The sequence below is a fragment of the Myotis nattereri genome (genome assembly GCF_964212035.1).
Source record: "Myotis nattereri genome assembly, chromosome: X".
NCBI lineage: Eukaryota > Metazoa > Chordata > Mammalia > Chiroptera > Vespertilionidae > Myotis > Myotis nattereri.
In genome coordinates this window covers 10,508,643-10,525,299 of record NC_138078.1, presented here as the reverse complement: position 1 = coordinate 10,525,299, position 16,657 = coordinate 10,508,643, and the positions used below count along the sequence as shown (strand labels likewise).

The 16,657-nt window shown below is 40.6% G+C and overlaps 1 protein-coding gene across 2 annotated transcripts in view; it reads right to left on the bottom strand.

Moving 5' to 3' along the window:
* CDKL5 (cyclin dependent kinase like 5) overlaps positions 1–15,812 on the bottom strand; it is a gene marked incomplete at its 3' end in the record, with an annotated part of 164,163 nt that extends 148,351 nt beyond the window's left edge. For both annotated transcript variants that reach the window (XM_081081897.1, XM_081081896.1), the window contains exon 1: positions 15,542–15,812. The remainder of the gene's footprint in view (positions 1–15,541) is intronic.
* Positions 15,813–16,657: the final 845 nt, after the last annotated feature.

Below are 16,657 nucleotides of genomic sequence, written 5' to 3'. Positions count from 1 at the left end.
ATGCTAAATAGGAGTGGTGATGATTCAGTGGCAGGTTTGAGAACAGTGGCTAGGATTTGTAACAATAACAGGGACTGACAACTGGTATGTAAAACCACGAAAGACCTACTGAGGTTGGAAACCACCATACTCCCTTTTCTTACTGGGAATGTTAAAACATACCTCCCCACAGAAATCATCTTTTAAATACTGATTACAATCCTAAAGGGTCTATATGAATTTCAACTACATAATGGGCTCCTGTGGGTTACCTGGGAAACTAACCCGTAACATAGTTCCTATCAGAAAATATGAACTTTTCTACATAATTAATGTCTAAATGAACTTTTGGTAAGTAATCTGTTGAAGTTAGAAGATGCCTGTGGTTGCAACTGCTTCCTGGTTCTTAACTGGATGAACTACTTCCTGACCAATAGTCAGGAAAACTAGAGTAGAAAGGAGTGGCTGTAAAGACAAGAAGCTTATTAAATGAGATTCTTCACAGGACAAAGACCTGCTTACTCCTGCCCTCTAAACCAAGGGCTGCAAACTCAAATAATTATGGGACCAGAAAACCAAATCAATTGCCTCAAGTCCGTGCATGGGAAAGAAGCTGGAAGTGAACCACCAGCATGAAGCCAAGAGATACAAAGGGCTGTCCTTGGGTAAATAAGGGGGGGGGGGAGGAAATGCTACATAGCGGCCCAGGGCTGTGCATAGGAGTGATCAAAGCAAAAGGGGAACCCAAGTCTTTGCTTTACCACAGATATGGAGTCCAAATTCACACCACTCTCAGGATGTCAGAAACCCATCTGAGAACAGATAAGAAACACTTCAGAAGTAGTGAACCCAAAGGGTCCCATCAGAGATAAATGCAAAGCCATCCAAAAGAACATTCTGCAAACCAGGCACCATCACACAATTCCCAAATTGTCAGATGTTGCAAACCACAAAAGAAACAAGCAAAATATGGAGGGAGGGAGGAGAGAGAATGGGAGATTTCATTCCTCAAGAACTACAGCTAAGAATATAATCCAAACATAACTCTATTTTTAAATGTTCACAGCATATGAACATTTGAAAATGAAAATGCAGTCTTGAAAAAAACACTGAAATTTTTACATTTAAAAATATAGTCAAATGTTTTTAGTGAGAATTCTCAATAAATGGATTAGACAATAGACTAGACACAGCTAAAGAGAAATTAGTGAATTGTAAGATGGGTGTCAGGAAATCACCCAGAAGTAAAAAAATATATATTAAAAGAAAATTTAAGCAATACAGTGGAAGATACAATGAAAAACTCTAACACATACCTAAATAATGGTTCCAGATACGGAAAATGGAGAAGTATTATTTTAAATGATGAGTAGGATAGTTTTCCACAATTGAAGATGATGTAAGTCTTCAGGCTGAAGGGAGCACACCAAATAAAAGCAGCATAAATAAATTCATATCTAGAGATATTGCAAAGAAACTGCAGAAGATAAAAAACAAGGAAACATCTTAAATGCAGCCCAAGAGAAGAGATAATTACTTATGTACAAAGAAATTACATTTGAACTGACTAAAGACCACTCATTAACAAGGCTTGTCAAAATGTTAGCAAAAGAGAAAGGAGGTAGGCCTGGCGAAGTTGTGGCTCATGGCTCAGTGGTAGAGCATCAGCCTGCACACTGAAGAGTGCTGGGTTCCTGGTCAAAGGCACCTGGGTTGCAGGTTCTTCCCCCTGCCACAGTCAGGGTGCGTGCAGGAGGCAACCAGTTAATGTGTCTCTCGTATCGATGTTTCCCTCTCTCTCTCCCTCCACACTCTCTTTTAAAAAAATCAATGGAAATCTGGTGAGGATTAGCAAAAAGAGGAAGAGAGAGATGGGAGCAAGACTGGCTTGGCCTGATTGAGTCTGGAAATTATAATCCACCCCCCAGGGCGGAAGGACTAGCTTTCTAATCTCTCCAGGGAACCACCAGTCTGCTCCCCAGAGATTATCTGGAGAAGGGGAAGGGGAGATGGGGAAGAACCTGTAAAGGGGAAATTACTCTGCTGGGTGCATGTGCACTATGAGCCAAGATGATGATGACCATTGATAACCATAAAGGGGAAGTATCTAATCTGGAAAAATAGGCCAGATTGGATAGAGGGAGGACTCAACACAAATCTATGAAGAGCCAGAAAAGAGATTGTTTAATTTGAAAGAAAGGTTACCCCTTCCCGACCCTGAGGTAATATAATCAAAGCTTAACCATGGCTGTCTGGGTGGCACAAGGTGCCTGTTCATTCACCTGTTTGCACATGCTCTCTCTCCATAGCAGCTGTGCAGCTCCAAGTGCAGGTCTGTTGTAGCTGTGTAGGCTGGCAGTGTAAGGGGTCCAAGCTTGGGTGGGCTACAAGTTCAGGTCTGGGTGCAGCAGTGCAGTGCCAGTGGAACACAGCCAGGAACAGAGACTAAGCTATCCAGACAAGGGCAGAGACTGAACCGGACTAACCTTTGGCATGAACTCAACTGAACTACGAAAGTCTCTCTGATGCCCTGCCAATACCGGGTAATGGCGTAATATCTCTGGACCCTGACCTTTCTTCTCACCTTGGTGAAGACAAGGCAGGGCTTCTTCCACAGTGGGACAGAGCTGAGCCACCTGGTCGTGAATGAGACACTGAGCACCTGGGGACAGTCCTTTATTTCTACTCCAATAAATCTTACCACTACACCTCATCCTCCCATTCATGGGTCCCCAAAATGCTTTCCTTGCAACTCAGTGGAAGAACCCCATTTCCACTGGCAACAAAAACACAAGAATGGAGAAAATAACTGTCACTGTAAAATTCTGTACCCAGCTCAACATCATCAAGAGAAAAAGTGAAATAAAGACCAAGACCAAGCTGACTAACAGGCATTTAGTAAAAGAACTACTTGAGAACATTCTTTATAAAGAAAGAAGCTGAACCCAAAAGTTTAAAAATGGGGTAAATGAAGAATGGTGTGCAAAGAAATTTGAAAAACATGTTGATGAGTAAATATTCACTATTTTTATAGGCTTAAGGTGGCCTATACAAGGCAAAACTAAAGCATAAATAACTAACATGGGTGAGGGGGTGCGGGTTAAAAGATAAACCATTCTAAAATCTGTCTTGTTCAGGAGGATGAGAATAATAATTAAGCTTAGACCAAGTTAAATGTGCCTGCTAAAATTTTAAGAGTAACCAAACTTCTGTCTTTCACCCTGGAATAAGAAAACTGAAGAAATATAGCAGCCCCTCTTCCAATGAAAAAGAGCTGGATTTCAAATTCATGACTTTCTTTAAATGCATCATAGAACCAATTGGCTCAAAATATTAAGAGAGGCAGGACCTTCAAGGAGAGGAAACAACCACGTACTCATTTGAGGTATAGTGCAACTGGACTGATAAGAGGAGTTCAGCTATAGTAATTGGCAAATTGATCAAATTCTGATGTGGCTTGCTAAAGGGGCAGTGTAAAACCACCCAGGTGGGGGTGGCAGAAATTGGGGAAATCCCAACCTTCTTCAGGATCTTCCTCCACCAATCCCACCAGGCACTCACAGAAAGAGCCCTTAGGATTGCCCATTGTGTTGCAGACCTGGAGGAAGAGAACTGCAGCTGTTCTTCAAGAGCAAGAAATTGACCCAGATCTTTATCTCCCTATCTCCACTAAAGAAAAGCTAGTATCAGTGAAAGCAAGTCCAATAATCTAGTCTATCCTCACTTAAAGCTTTCTTTGCCATTGGGAAAAGAAGCAGGCACCCTACTCCTGGGAGAGGAATGAGATTCCATCCTGAGCCCACCAAAAAGCCTGGGGAGGGGCAAGACCTTGGGACACTGTGGCACCTAAACCTGAGGTTTAGTCAGAAAAAAAGACCACACCCCACCACCACTCCCCATCTCCAAGCTAACCAACTTCCAGTAACAATAGCAGAATACTACCAGTGGAGGATCAAAACAAGAAGACCCTCTTTAAGGCACAGTTCAAAAGGGAGACCTGATACTCAGAATAAAATAAATCAACTCCTAGCCTAAGCACAAAGTATCTCCATGAGAATTTGAAGCCTGATGCATACTGAGGGTAACCACAGCAACAACAAAATTCAAACCTAGCCCAACTCTTAACTTAATTAATTCAAAGCACTGCAGTAAAGGCCTAGTAGGAAAGATATGCCCATTTACAGACATAAAAATAATGTACATTAGTCTCTAATGTTCTGCAAAATAGGTCAGGCTTGCAACAAAAACATCACAAGGTATAAGAAAAGGCAAAGAAAAACACAATACTCAAAAGACAAAGAATATACCAGAACTAGACACAGAATCAGATGTTGAAAATATCAAGAATGAAACTTTAAATACTATAAGTAACATGTTTAGGGCTCTAACCCAAAAGGAGAACAACATACAAAACCAGATGGATAATTCAGCAGAGAGATGGAAATTATAAGAAAGAATGAAATGAAAGTACTAAAAATGAAAAGCATTGTTAAGAGAAATGAGAGTGCCTTCAATGGACTCTTCAGTAGACTCAACTCAGCCAAGAAAAGAAGACAGGTCGATAGAAATTACTCCAACCAAAACACTGAGAGAAAACAATAGAACAGAACAGAACAGAACATTCAAGAGCTGTGGGACAATATCAAAGGTTCTAATATACTCGTAACTGGAATCACAGAAATAAGAGAATGGAACAAAAAATATTTGAAGAGGTATCAGCTGAAAATATTCCAAAATTAATATAAGACATCTAACCACAAATCCCAATGATCAGAGAACAGGAAGACAGATTTACAAAAAAAAAAAAAAAAAGTATTGCCACCACTCAGCACCAATACCACTTGAGAATGAATTCCGTAAGCTCGGCCACTGCCATGCCTTATAAAACAAACACACATTGCCTGGCCAGCGTTGCTCAGTGGTTAAGCGTTGATCTATGAACCAGGAGATCACGGTTTGATTACCAGTCAGGGCACATCCCCAGTATGTAGGTAGGTGGGTTGTGGACTCCATCCCCAGTAGGGGGCATGTAGGAGGCAGCTGATAGATGATTCTCTCTCATCATTGATGTTTCTGTCTCTCTTCCTCTCTGAAATCAATAAAAATATATTTAAAAAACACACCTGTCAATATGATCACCAGGTCATCAATTCAATTATAATTATACATGATGTCTACCTCACAATGCTCACCTCTACATACAAGTCTCACTCTGTATAAATGACTGGTCAAACCTAGATCACAAGACTTTATCTTAGCTGTAAAAGAGATTGTGGATGTGAGTTTCCTGGGAAAGTAGGACCCATAATATGAGAAATTACCAAAACATAGGGTATTTAATCGTCTACTACCCATGATAAAAAACAAACAACAACAACAAAACTTTCCATCTAACTAATCAGCTATTACTGTACAGGAAACTCTCTGGTGAAGACATTGCATCCCTGGAGGACCTTTCTGTAAGACAAATATTTTACCTCAATGTAGTAACACCCTTAAAAGCAGCTTCCCAATCCGAGGGACATAAGCAGTAATGTGGGGTGTGTAAAGCAACAGGATAAGTAAGCAAACATCTTCATAGAATGTCTACTTTGTTTAATGGCAAGTAATATACAATGCAGATATATATATAAACACACATATGCATGCACACACAGAATTTATTATGGAATAGAGCTCATAATTTCAATGAATTCATGCAATAAATTATGAAAAAACTCAAAGAAATGTCACCCTTATAGGTGTCAACTTTGGCCTCCCCTTCGTCTGCCATACTGTAAGCATTGGTAGACGTTTCAGGAGCCCCACAGTGAGCCATTAGCAACTTTGTATGCTTAGCACAGTCATACAGTAATGTGGACCCAATTATAACAGTTATGCCTGGTGACTAGATATAGGGCAAGCATGTATATAAGGTGATTAGAGAGAAAGATCCACTAGGTAGGTAGGTACCTGACAGAGAAGAAAAGCCACTGAACAAGAAAGAAGGCACTGACATGAGATGGAAAGGGGGCAAAAGGAGACACCTTTCATAGGAGAAACATTTATTGAGCATTTCCTAAGGGCCAGGAAATGTGTTGGATGCTGAGGCAACAGTCAACACTCTATGCCTCCATGGAGCTTGCAGTAGAAAAACATTACCATCTGCTTATCCATTTTTCCAGAGGCTTACCCTCTATTTAAATTCCTGGCCTATTTCCTTCCTATACTCTCAGGTAAAAGCGAAAATGGACAGGGAAAAAAAAAACAAACAAACAAAAGATGGCCATAAAGAAAATCAAGACCCTAAGATGTAGCTGGGGCAAAAGCATCAAAGCAAGGCATGCAATATACAAATCCACATTATTTTTTGCTATTCTCTCAGCTTTATATGCTCATTCTTAGATTCATGTCTTTGAATATACCATCTGCCAGGAAACCGTTTCCCTCCACCTGACATTCTGGACCTCCTTTAAGGCTCTTCACAAACACTCAGGAATCATTGCCTTTCCCAGTCCCCTTAAGTCTGTGTCAAGTGCACCTCTTCTTGTCTAGAGTACCAGCACCCTGTGTTTCCATCTGAACATGCATATCATCCTGTACTTTAGTCACTGTTTCCTGCTGGATTACAAACTCCATAAGAGCACATCAACAGAGCTTGGCTTTGTTTCTCCATCACTTACCACGATGCTGACACCCTTTAAGTTGCCTAAATAACACTTGACACCAAGATACCCAAACCATTACCCTTATCATAAAATCAGCCAAAGAAATACAAGTATGGCCTTCCTTTACCAATCCTCCACAGAGCGACAGACTTGAAAGCACATCTCTAAATCAAGGGCAGTCATTTTGAATGACAGAGAACCCACTAGCACAAAAACATCAGTTTCAAAGTCTAAAATCTGAAATGAGGCAACCCTTTTAAAATAAATGTCCTGGGCTAGACAGAAAGTGAAAAAAAATAATGACATAAACCACTGCAAACTCTTCAAGTTATCGTCACCAGGAAAAGAAAAAAATAAAAGATGAAAGCAACAAGAATACAGAGCAGGTATAAAATGGTTCAGAAAAGCCTCAGAACTCAAGGACAAAGTGAGCTAAGTTACAGGCTGCATCAAAATGTAGATTTCAAAGGAAATATTTGAAGAAGGAGGTGATGCTGTGGATATTCTTTGTATATGTGGAGGGGAAAATGGGCAACAGTATTCCATACAAGCACAAACTAACAACTTATGAAAATTATACCAAGGAAGACCCGAATGATTGTTTGTTCAATCAACATGGCATGCAAAAATTTAGCATGGCTAAAGATTTCCAAAAAAGAACTAAGCATATAGGAACATTTACTGCAGAAGGAGAGTAAAATAGTACCTTTACAATAGTTTTATATATATAATCTCACTTTAACATAAGCAGCTCAGCAGAGACCAGTTTAATATGAGAGATGACATGGTCACAGAATGTGAACCAGATTTGAAAGTGGTACCCTCGTTAAAGATTAGTAATCTTAACATTAATAAAATTTTCTAACAACATTGTAGGAGCTCAAAATAAGATTTGATTAATCATGAATAGCATAAACGCTGAAAATATTAAACTAGACCTAAGACATTGTATGGGGGGGGGGGAGATAAAGCAAATTTAATGTTAATATTTAATGTAACATTTTATTAAAACATTAAATACCCTGAGCAGATTAAAGGTATCTTGGGGGGGCAGCAGAGTTTAAGTTTCAATATGGAAGAGAGCTAAAACTGTTAGAAAAAAATATTTAAATCAGTTATAAACAGAAGTGGCACTCCTAGATAAGGTTAACAAAATGGTGAAGAAAAGGAGGAGCCTTCAGAAAATTAAAGGTAATTCCTATAAAAACAATGAAAAGAGTATCACAGATGACAATCCATCAAGGAAGCAATTGCAAAAACTTTACTTTAATAATATTTGAGAAGTATATTTTACCTTGCAGAGATTTGACCTTTTTTGGTAAATTATCAAGGTTCCCATTGAGCTAAAACTCTTGTTTTTTGTGGCATTTCATTTCATGTCACATCCCTGCTTAAAACCTTCAATAGCTTCCTAGGAGACTTAGGACAAGTTCAAAAACCCAGCAGCTGGGCTTTATTAAGCCTTTTCAAGATCTGACCCCTGCCTACTTCTGCTTCATCACCAGCTTCTCTACTTTCCAGCCATTGTGGATTTCTTCAGTTCTTTAAAAGGTTCTGCTTTTCAAAAGCCTCCAGCTCTCTTACCTTACCTAAAGGCATTTGCACCTTCTGCCAGGACAACTTATTTTCTTAACTAGACCATGCCCTTCTCAGTCTTTAGGTCTCACTTAAATGTTACCTCCTCGGTATGGCCTTCCTATCTGCTCCCCCCAGGACAGGTACCCCATCCCTACCCTGTTATATACTCCCATAGTGCCTTGTACTTCTCCTCCTCCACCTCAAGACTGTAAATTAGCCCTGGCCAGTGTGGCTCAGTTGTTTAGAACATTATCCCATGCTCCAAAGGGTCATGGGTTCGATCCCCAGTAGAGGTGCTGTGTACTAGAGGCAACCAATGGATGTTTCTCTCCCTCTCCCTTCCTTTCTCTCTCTGGAATCAATGAAAAACATACCTTTGGGTGAGGATTAAAAATAAGAAAAAAATACTGTAAATTAATTGAGGGCAGGGCCTACTTCCCTTTTATGTATCATTCCATCCAACCTCTATCACAGTCTGGTACATAGTAGACACTCAATTAGTATTTACTAAATGAAGGACAGATCCTCAGGATCTAGGACAAGCAGGTTATTTTAGAAAGAAATAATTGATAAAGTATGACACACCAATTTGCACAAAATTAGCTTTTGTCTACCTCAACTAGTTTCATTTATTAACAATTAAAAGGAAACTTTTTCTTTTCCTGTGAAATTCTACTCTTAAATTTTAGTGGTAATATTATTAATCATAATTACTAGCAATTAAAGTTAATATGTCCCACAAGAGGCTGACAAACCAGGGTGGCCTGTGTGGATAAATTCTAGGATACGTCACACTTGAACCAGCTTTTGTAATCTCTGAACGAGATTCTATTCATCAAGAAGCTAGTTTCTACTCTTGGGCAATATCGGGATAATTGAGCAAATTAAAGTCAATAAATTTTTCTTCAACTATTACTTATCACCATTTTTTATCTGCCACATCACACGAGTATGTGTGTGCTTAATCTAATTATTATAATACAATCTTACACTACCAAGAACCTAATCGTTATGCATAACAAGAGATCTAAAACTGCAACTTACCTAAAATAAGTTAAGACAGTCTTTAAAAAAACACCATGAAATCATAATGTATTCATCCATACATTTTAATTTCAAGAAACCAAGTTGTTACTTTCAAAAATCACCACAAAAAACTCAAAAGTAACAACAGAATCACACAGCCATAGCTCTTAAACAGTTTAAAAAAAAAGTAACCTTTTTCAAACCAGTTATGATTGAATTTACAGTAAACTATTAGTGGTGCTATGTGCAATCTGTCTGTTATTAAAAATCCAGACACAAACTACCACACAAGGAGTTATTGATTTACCTGCCTGGCACTTGCAAGTATCTCTTTCCATCCAGAAATGTTCCTCTAAAAGCAATGAAAAGTTAGAGTTTCCAAAACACTTTACTTCCAACCAAACCATTGCATTCCTTTATTATGCATACCCCAAAATTAACATCCCTTAGCTATCTTATCAGCAGTGTCCATCTACACCTAGTACACTTAGCAAAGGAGAGCACAGTGAATTGGTGCCCACCACTGAGGGTAACTAAAAAGAAAATGATGCAGACAGGAAAAAGCAGCTACAGTACCTTCCAGGTTAAGCTGTTTCCAAATCCCACAACAATCCAGTCTAAAGCAATGCAGACAAGGTGTTCGAATACCTGAATTGAATGAAGTCTGCTCTATGGCCTGAATTTCTCAAGGGGAATTAAAACAATAAAATGCACAATATTGTTATTGGCTTAAAATTTTTTAAAAATATTTTGCCCATGATCTTAAATCTTAAAGGAATTTTTTCTTGCCCAATAATTATGTTACTTTTACCTTGATTCCCCCCCCCCGCCCCCTCGCATTTCCAACATATCATTAAGACCATTGTATTTTATTTGCTGGTTTAAAAAAGATCAAAACAAAAAATGAAAACAAAACAAAACAAAAAAGACCAAAACAAAATCTATACCATTTGCTGTACTGTCCTTTATATTCTACTATGTATTATGTTTAGGCAAAAACTCTTGAAAATACAAAAAAAATACTAAGAAATTATAATATGCATAAGATATTTTTAAAAGGTATCTTTTAAGATCTACATGATTTCATGTATCAGTGCCTGATGTTAAAGGGGTCTAGGTGGAAGCAAGTAAATAAGGTAAAAAAATGCATGTTGCAGGGGAGATCTTTTCAGGCTGATGGAAATGTTCTAAAATAGGACTGTAGCGATGGTTATTCAACTCCATAAATTTACCCTAAAAAATCACTGAGTGATACTTAAAACCGGTAAATTTTATGGTATGTAAAGTACAACTCGATACAGCTGTGAAAAATTCTTATTGAAAACCCACACTTAGTAAAGAAATCCACAACTATGTATAGGCCCCATCTTTGTAGAATAACTGTCCTGCTTTGACAAGATGATTTTCAGCCCTGAGATCCTATGATATTCATCACTCCTTTCTAACTCAAAAAAGTCACAAAAGTGATTCTCATCAATTACAGAATAGGAAATTAAGTCCTTTTCCTCCATAACATGGATCTCTGTGTGTCCCTTTGGACTAAGTAACTGTTTAGCTTTCTTAGTGATGGGTCTTGTTTAAACACATACATACATACATACATACATACATACGTACATGTACACACACACACACACACAATCACAAGAGACTTTAAGTAGTAGAAAATTCTACGCTCAAGTAAAAATAAATTTTGTCAGAGTCCAACTTCTTTGCATTAAGGAACAATAATGTATCTCTGCAGACTTCACCGCTAGATTTTACTTCACTTATTAGTGGTAGGTCATTACATTTACGGAAGAGATACCATCTGCAACTTGTAAAGACTGCCATTTTACTTCAAGAATACATCAAACCACAAAATTGAATTCAAGAAATATCTTCATAGCCTGGCTGGTGTTGCTCAGTGGTTGAACACTGACCCAGGAACCAAGAAGTCGCTGGTTGGATTCCTGGTCAGGGCACACACCAGTGTTGCAGGCTCGATCCCCAGTACGGATCCTGCAGGAGGCACCGATTGATGATGCTCCTCTCTCATCAATGTTTTATCTCTTTATTCCTTTCCCTTCCTCTCTCTCTAAAAATCAATAAAAACATATTTCAAAAAAAATGAAAGACATCTTCATAGCCTTTATTAGTGTAGCAAATATAATCAAAGTCAGTTAAAAGTGTAATGGAACATGCAGAAACATGAAATACCAAGTGGTTAACTAGAAACAGCTGCTCATGTTAGGTGCAAATAATTTGGTATAACCTTCATTTTTGAAGAAACAGAACTAATGACCCTGTTAGAAAAGTCTGCACTTCCAGTTGTCCTACCCAGCACTACTGATGGATCTGAGTCCAGCCTCTCATGTGATTAAACGTTAGGTGGTCTGGCCAATGTAGCCTGTGAACTCCAGGAAGCATATTGATATCTTTAGTGCCACCCCAGGAGTGGAATCAGATTCTAAAGAGAAGCAGAAAGCATGGTTTTGAAGAACACAGGTTCAAGTCAGACCGGTTTGGATGGAAGTTTTGCCTCTGATGATGACTAGCTGGGTAATCTGGCAAATTATTTTCTCTCTCTGAGCCCATTTGGTCAAGTACATACAGGAAATAAAAGATAAGAGACGTGAGAATTCACATACACTCATATATTCACGCAAATAAATTATCTGCCACAGTATCTGGTATTCAGTAAGGCTCAATAAATAGAATATTATAACTTAATTATTACAAAGACTGCCCAAAAGAGAGACCATACCCAAAATTTGACCCTAATTAGTACTATCTTAAGCACAAATATTTCTAAATACATAAAGGGCATAATTCAAAATGACAATTTCAGAGACCTAAATGGGCTAGGTACTTTTAATCTAATAAATTTATTGTAATACCCAAATCTGAACTGTCTAAATGTTATAAGGCTCTTCAAGTAGAAGGTCCTCACTCGCAGTTTCCATACCCAACAACAGATCTCAGTATTAAGAAGTGTACAAACTCAAATGAGAAATGAGGCCAGACCTTGGTGCAATCCAGTCATTCATGCACTGCTCTATATAAAGAAAACAGTCTAAAAACTATCAAGAATTTGAATTCAAACACTAAAGTGATGCATCACCAATAAAAAATTCTAACGTTGAGGTTAAGATTGAAAGTAAATTGGAAAAGCTTCCCAAATGAAAAGTTCAAATGTGGTCTTTCAACTGCATTATTTTCATACATTGAAATATGTGTTCCAACTGACACCATCATCAGATGATGAAGAACCTTCGAGACTCTCCTCTTCTACCAAGAAATTTGATACTGCCCCCCAAAAATTAAAACTTTATAATCTAAAATTATAAAATCCTGAGGAAACAGCCTTTTCTACTTAAAAAGCAACTTAATAGTAACTTCAAATGTTGCTGTTCCTGTACCAAAGTTAAGGGTTACCTAAAGGATTTCCCTCGCATTTTGGATCTATGCATGTGAATTCATTTGTTCTTAAATACCTTCTGCTATTATTTGACATCAATTCGTTACATGAAAAAGTCATATCCCTGCACTGTCAAAAATAAAGTATTAAATCAGCACACCTTCTAATAGCTAGAAGAAACAAAGCAGATAATCACCAAAGTTATTAAAATGGAAGGGAGAAAAGATATTTTCAACAGACACAGTGAAGAAGGCTTATTTTCTCTACTCACCTTCTTAAAATTTCCTACAGTCATATTCTCAAATATAACTGAATTTTCTATCACAAAGTAAATTGAAACATAAATCATAATGAAAGGTTAAATTCCTGCAACAGAAGCCACTGTCATTTCCAACAATGCAACTATTGTTGAAAGTCTCTCACAGATTCTTGGACACAGTGGTGAAGCAAGGGGGGGGGGGGGGTAAAAGCATACTTGAAGTAATTTCTCCACCTCTGTATTTCAGTTTGTAATGTAACAATACCGCACCTTCAAAATAGAAATACCACACAAAATTTGGTTCTCATTAAATGAGACTGCCTTAGCCCCATGCAGCATATTTAGAACAGAATACATCTGATTCAAAATCAGTCAACCTTCTATTACTCATCTATGTGAGATGGCCCGGCAATTTCCCTCAATGGGAGCCTTTTCTTTAAGAACCCTAGGGCACACTGTAGATGCCACACTCTGGTTTAAATAACTCCAAGAAAATTACAATGAAAATAATGGCAGATTTAGCCCAGGGAACTTGAATAAGTAAAAATCAAAAACCTGAGATAAAGGGGTAAAAAAATCCCTACCCCAAACCACTAAATCATGAATAAATTATAAATCTGAGCAGGAATAAAAAGAAATCCTCTCTGGAGAAAGAATGCTTATTTCTAGTTTTATTTTTAAAACAATTGGGTTTAGGAAACATACTAAATAAGCAAACAAAATATTAAACATATATATATCAAATTAATCATATCAAATTAATCATTGCATTATGTTAAAAAAGACAAAACAATTCAAAAGGATTTGATGCTCCTGTCAACTGAAGACCCTCCAACTCCTTTGAAATGGTCGATTATTTAACATTCTTGGAATGATTAACTTTATTTAGTATGCATCTTTTGGAGTTCTATTATTTAATACATCCAAACTGATTTTTTTTTACCCTAATTAGGTTTCCTTGTACTTGCAAAATGCTCAGCATACACACTGTACTGGCATCTTTAGTTCTACAGCTTCTCTCTTCTAGCTCCTTCCCCCTTCATCCTCCACCCCTCCAACCTTTCCTCCACCCTCCAACCCCGAAAAGAAAAGATATCCTTCCCAAATGTTCTCTACATTTGTCAACAGAAACACCCACTGGTGGTGTCAAACTGGTAATACTGCTGCAGGCTTCCTTACTCCTGTTCCAGTGTCAACGCCAAAAATGCTCAAACCTAAAATAGTACTTTTAATAAAGAAATTAAAAGCATTGCTAAGGTACTCAACGATCATGTTCCCAAAAAGGCACACACCTTTTAAACATGTATTATTAACAAACTCTAATTGGGTTGTTAAATATAAGATTATACTACCCCCTTCACCACTAAACATAGAAACAAGTAAACACCTTCTTCACATTTTATGAATAAATCTTAAAACCCTTAAAGGAATTAAAAACAAATTTACATCTAAATGTCATTCACATATAGTTCCGAATTGCCTCGGTAAAGATGCCTTTTTTGTAACCCTACAGCAAGAAAGGAACAAGCTGGAAATGTTCCAGCAGATGTTACCTAAAACGAGAACCCTATTCTATACATATTTATGTCTCCTGCTTCAGTCAAATCTCTCAAACAAATTAATCTGTGTAAGCTTTCACATTAACTACATAACCATTATGTCCCAACAAACCTAATTCAGATGCACGGAAAGAAATTATTCTGTGTCTGCGAGACTTTCCAAAATCAGCTTACATTTCAGCCAATTAAAATAGATTGTGTTAAACAGAATACTGAGCTGCCACTGCTTAAATATCACAGCGTCCGTCTAATCTAAGATACTAGGGTTAGGTTTTTCTTATTCAGGCATCTGTGCTTTAACACTCAAGTGAAGCGAAAAACAAAACGCTCAAGGAAGATCTGCCTTTACACTGAAATATGTTCAGGTTATTTTTTCCCCCAACGTGGGCACAAGACGAGTCAATGCGAGCAGGACCTGTTCGTTCTGGGAGATTATTCCAAACCCCAGCATTTAATTTCTATGAGGGTACAAAGGGTACGAAGATCTGGGAAAGGGCCAATTTTGCTTCCCCCCCCCCACACCCCCAACCCAATATGCCAGTCGTGAACTTCATAGCAACGCGTGAAACTTGTTCGGGGGAGGCTAATGGAGACGCGGGGCAGGCGGTGGGTCTCTCGCCCACCCTTTCGGGCAGCCAAGGTCAGCGGGTCCCGGGCTAGCTCGGAACTCTGGCGGGGGCTCCGGTGCGCAGGCTCCTCCTTGGCGCCCGCGGAAGGGGCTTCCCTCGCCGCAAGCCCGAGGGAGCTAGCGCCGCGGGGGCGGCGGGGGCGCCGTAGACCGGCCGCTGAGGGGAGCCCCGGGGGGCGGCCTCGACTCGTCGCCCCTCCTCACACCCTCTCGTCTCCTCACCCCAAAATACAGCCCCAGAGCCTCGGCGGGGAATCCCTTCCGGGGGTGCGATGGAGCGCTGAGAAGGGGCCACTCCAGACTGGGGCGCCCTCGCCGAGTCGCCCTGTCCAGGGGGTACCCGCGCCGCCGCCCCTTCTCACGCCTGCCCGGGAGGACCGGGTGGGTCCCCTCTCTAGGGAGAAGTTGGGTGGGCGCGGGCCGATGCATGGACAAGGGCGGGCGGGTGGCGGCGCGACTACTCACCCGGCAAGTCCCCCACCTCCAGCCAGAGACCCAAGAGCTCCTGAGGCCACGGGCGCCGCTTTACCTTCCCCAGCGGCAGCGACAACTAATCGAAACCTCCAGCCCCGCCCTCTCGCAGTAGCGAACGCGCAGCCTAATTTGCTAACTGCCCCGCCCCAGCCGTCCATTCGGGCAAATGGGGACGCTCCTCAGACCCAGCCAGGTCCCGCCTCAGTCCTCGCCTACTTCTCACAGGAGCCAATGCGGAGAGCGCGCTCGTGCTCGCGCTCGTGCTCGCGCGCCCCGCCCGCTCCGCTCGGGCTCGGGTCCTCGAAGCCAAAGACCGCGGGTTCCTTGTGGAAGCTCGCCTGCGCGCGCACGCGCGCCGCGCCTCCTCGCGCGCCCGTTCTGCTGCCCCGCCGGGCCCTAGCAACCTGCGCTGGGTGGCTGCGAGGGGCGGGGCCCGAGCCGCGAGCTGTTGGGGAGGGAGGGATGCGGTAGGGGGGGAAGATCGTGACTGGGAAAGGGGCGGCTGCGGGGGTGGAGGGCCGAGGAGGCCCGGGAATCCGCCTGTCACTGCGGAAAAAAAGGGGAATCCTGCCTGCAACGCAGCTATCCTGGCCTCCCTCCGGAGGGACACGTGTGGGGGACGGAGGTCCGGGAAGATCGGGGACAGCACATTTGCAGCGGGAACCGAGGCACTGCTTGAAAATAAAGGATAAAAGACGGTTTATCCCTGTCGTTGGTTTAAAATAATATCGAAGTCCATTGCTGCTGTTGTCCAACTGTTGCAGCGACGCGTGCGCACACACACACACACACACACACACACACACATTCACACATACACTCATCCATCAGCCTGTGATCCCTCGGGTGAATTAGGAGCAAAAAACGAGTAACCTGAGGATTCCTTACACAGCAGCTGGATGCATGCAAAGGGCTGTTGTTGCAGCAGCAGCAGCAGCAACCCACAGCTCCGCTTCGGTCCAATGCTCCACCACACAAGATTCCCCAGCTGGCATGAAAGCAATGAAGTCATCGCCCAGCCAGTAGAGATGTAAAGATCTTAATACCTACCATGGATCAGGTTTCCAATGAGGATGAAGAGGTGATGAAATGGAAGAAGATACATTT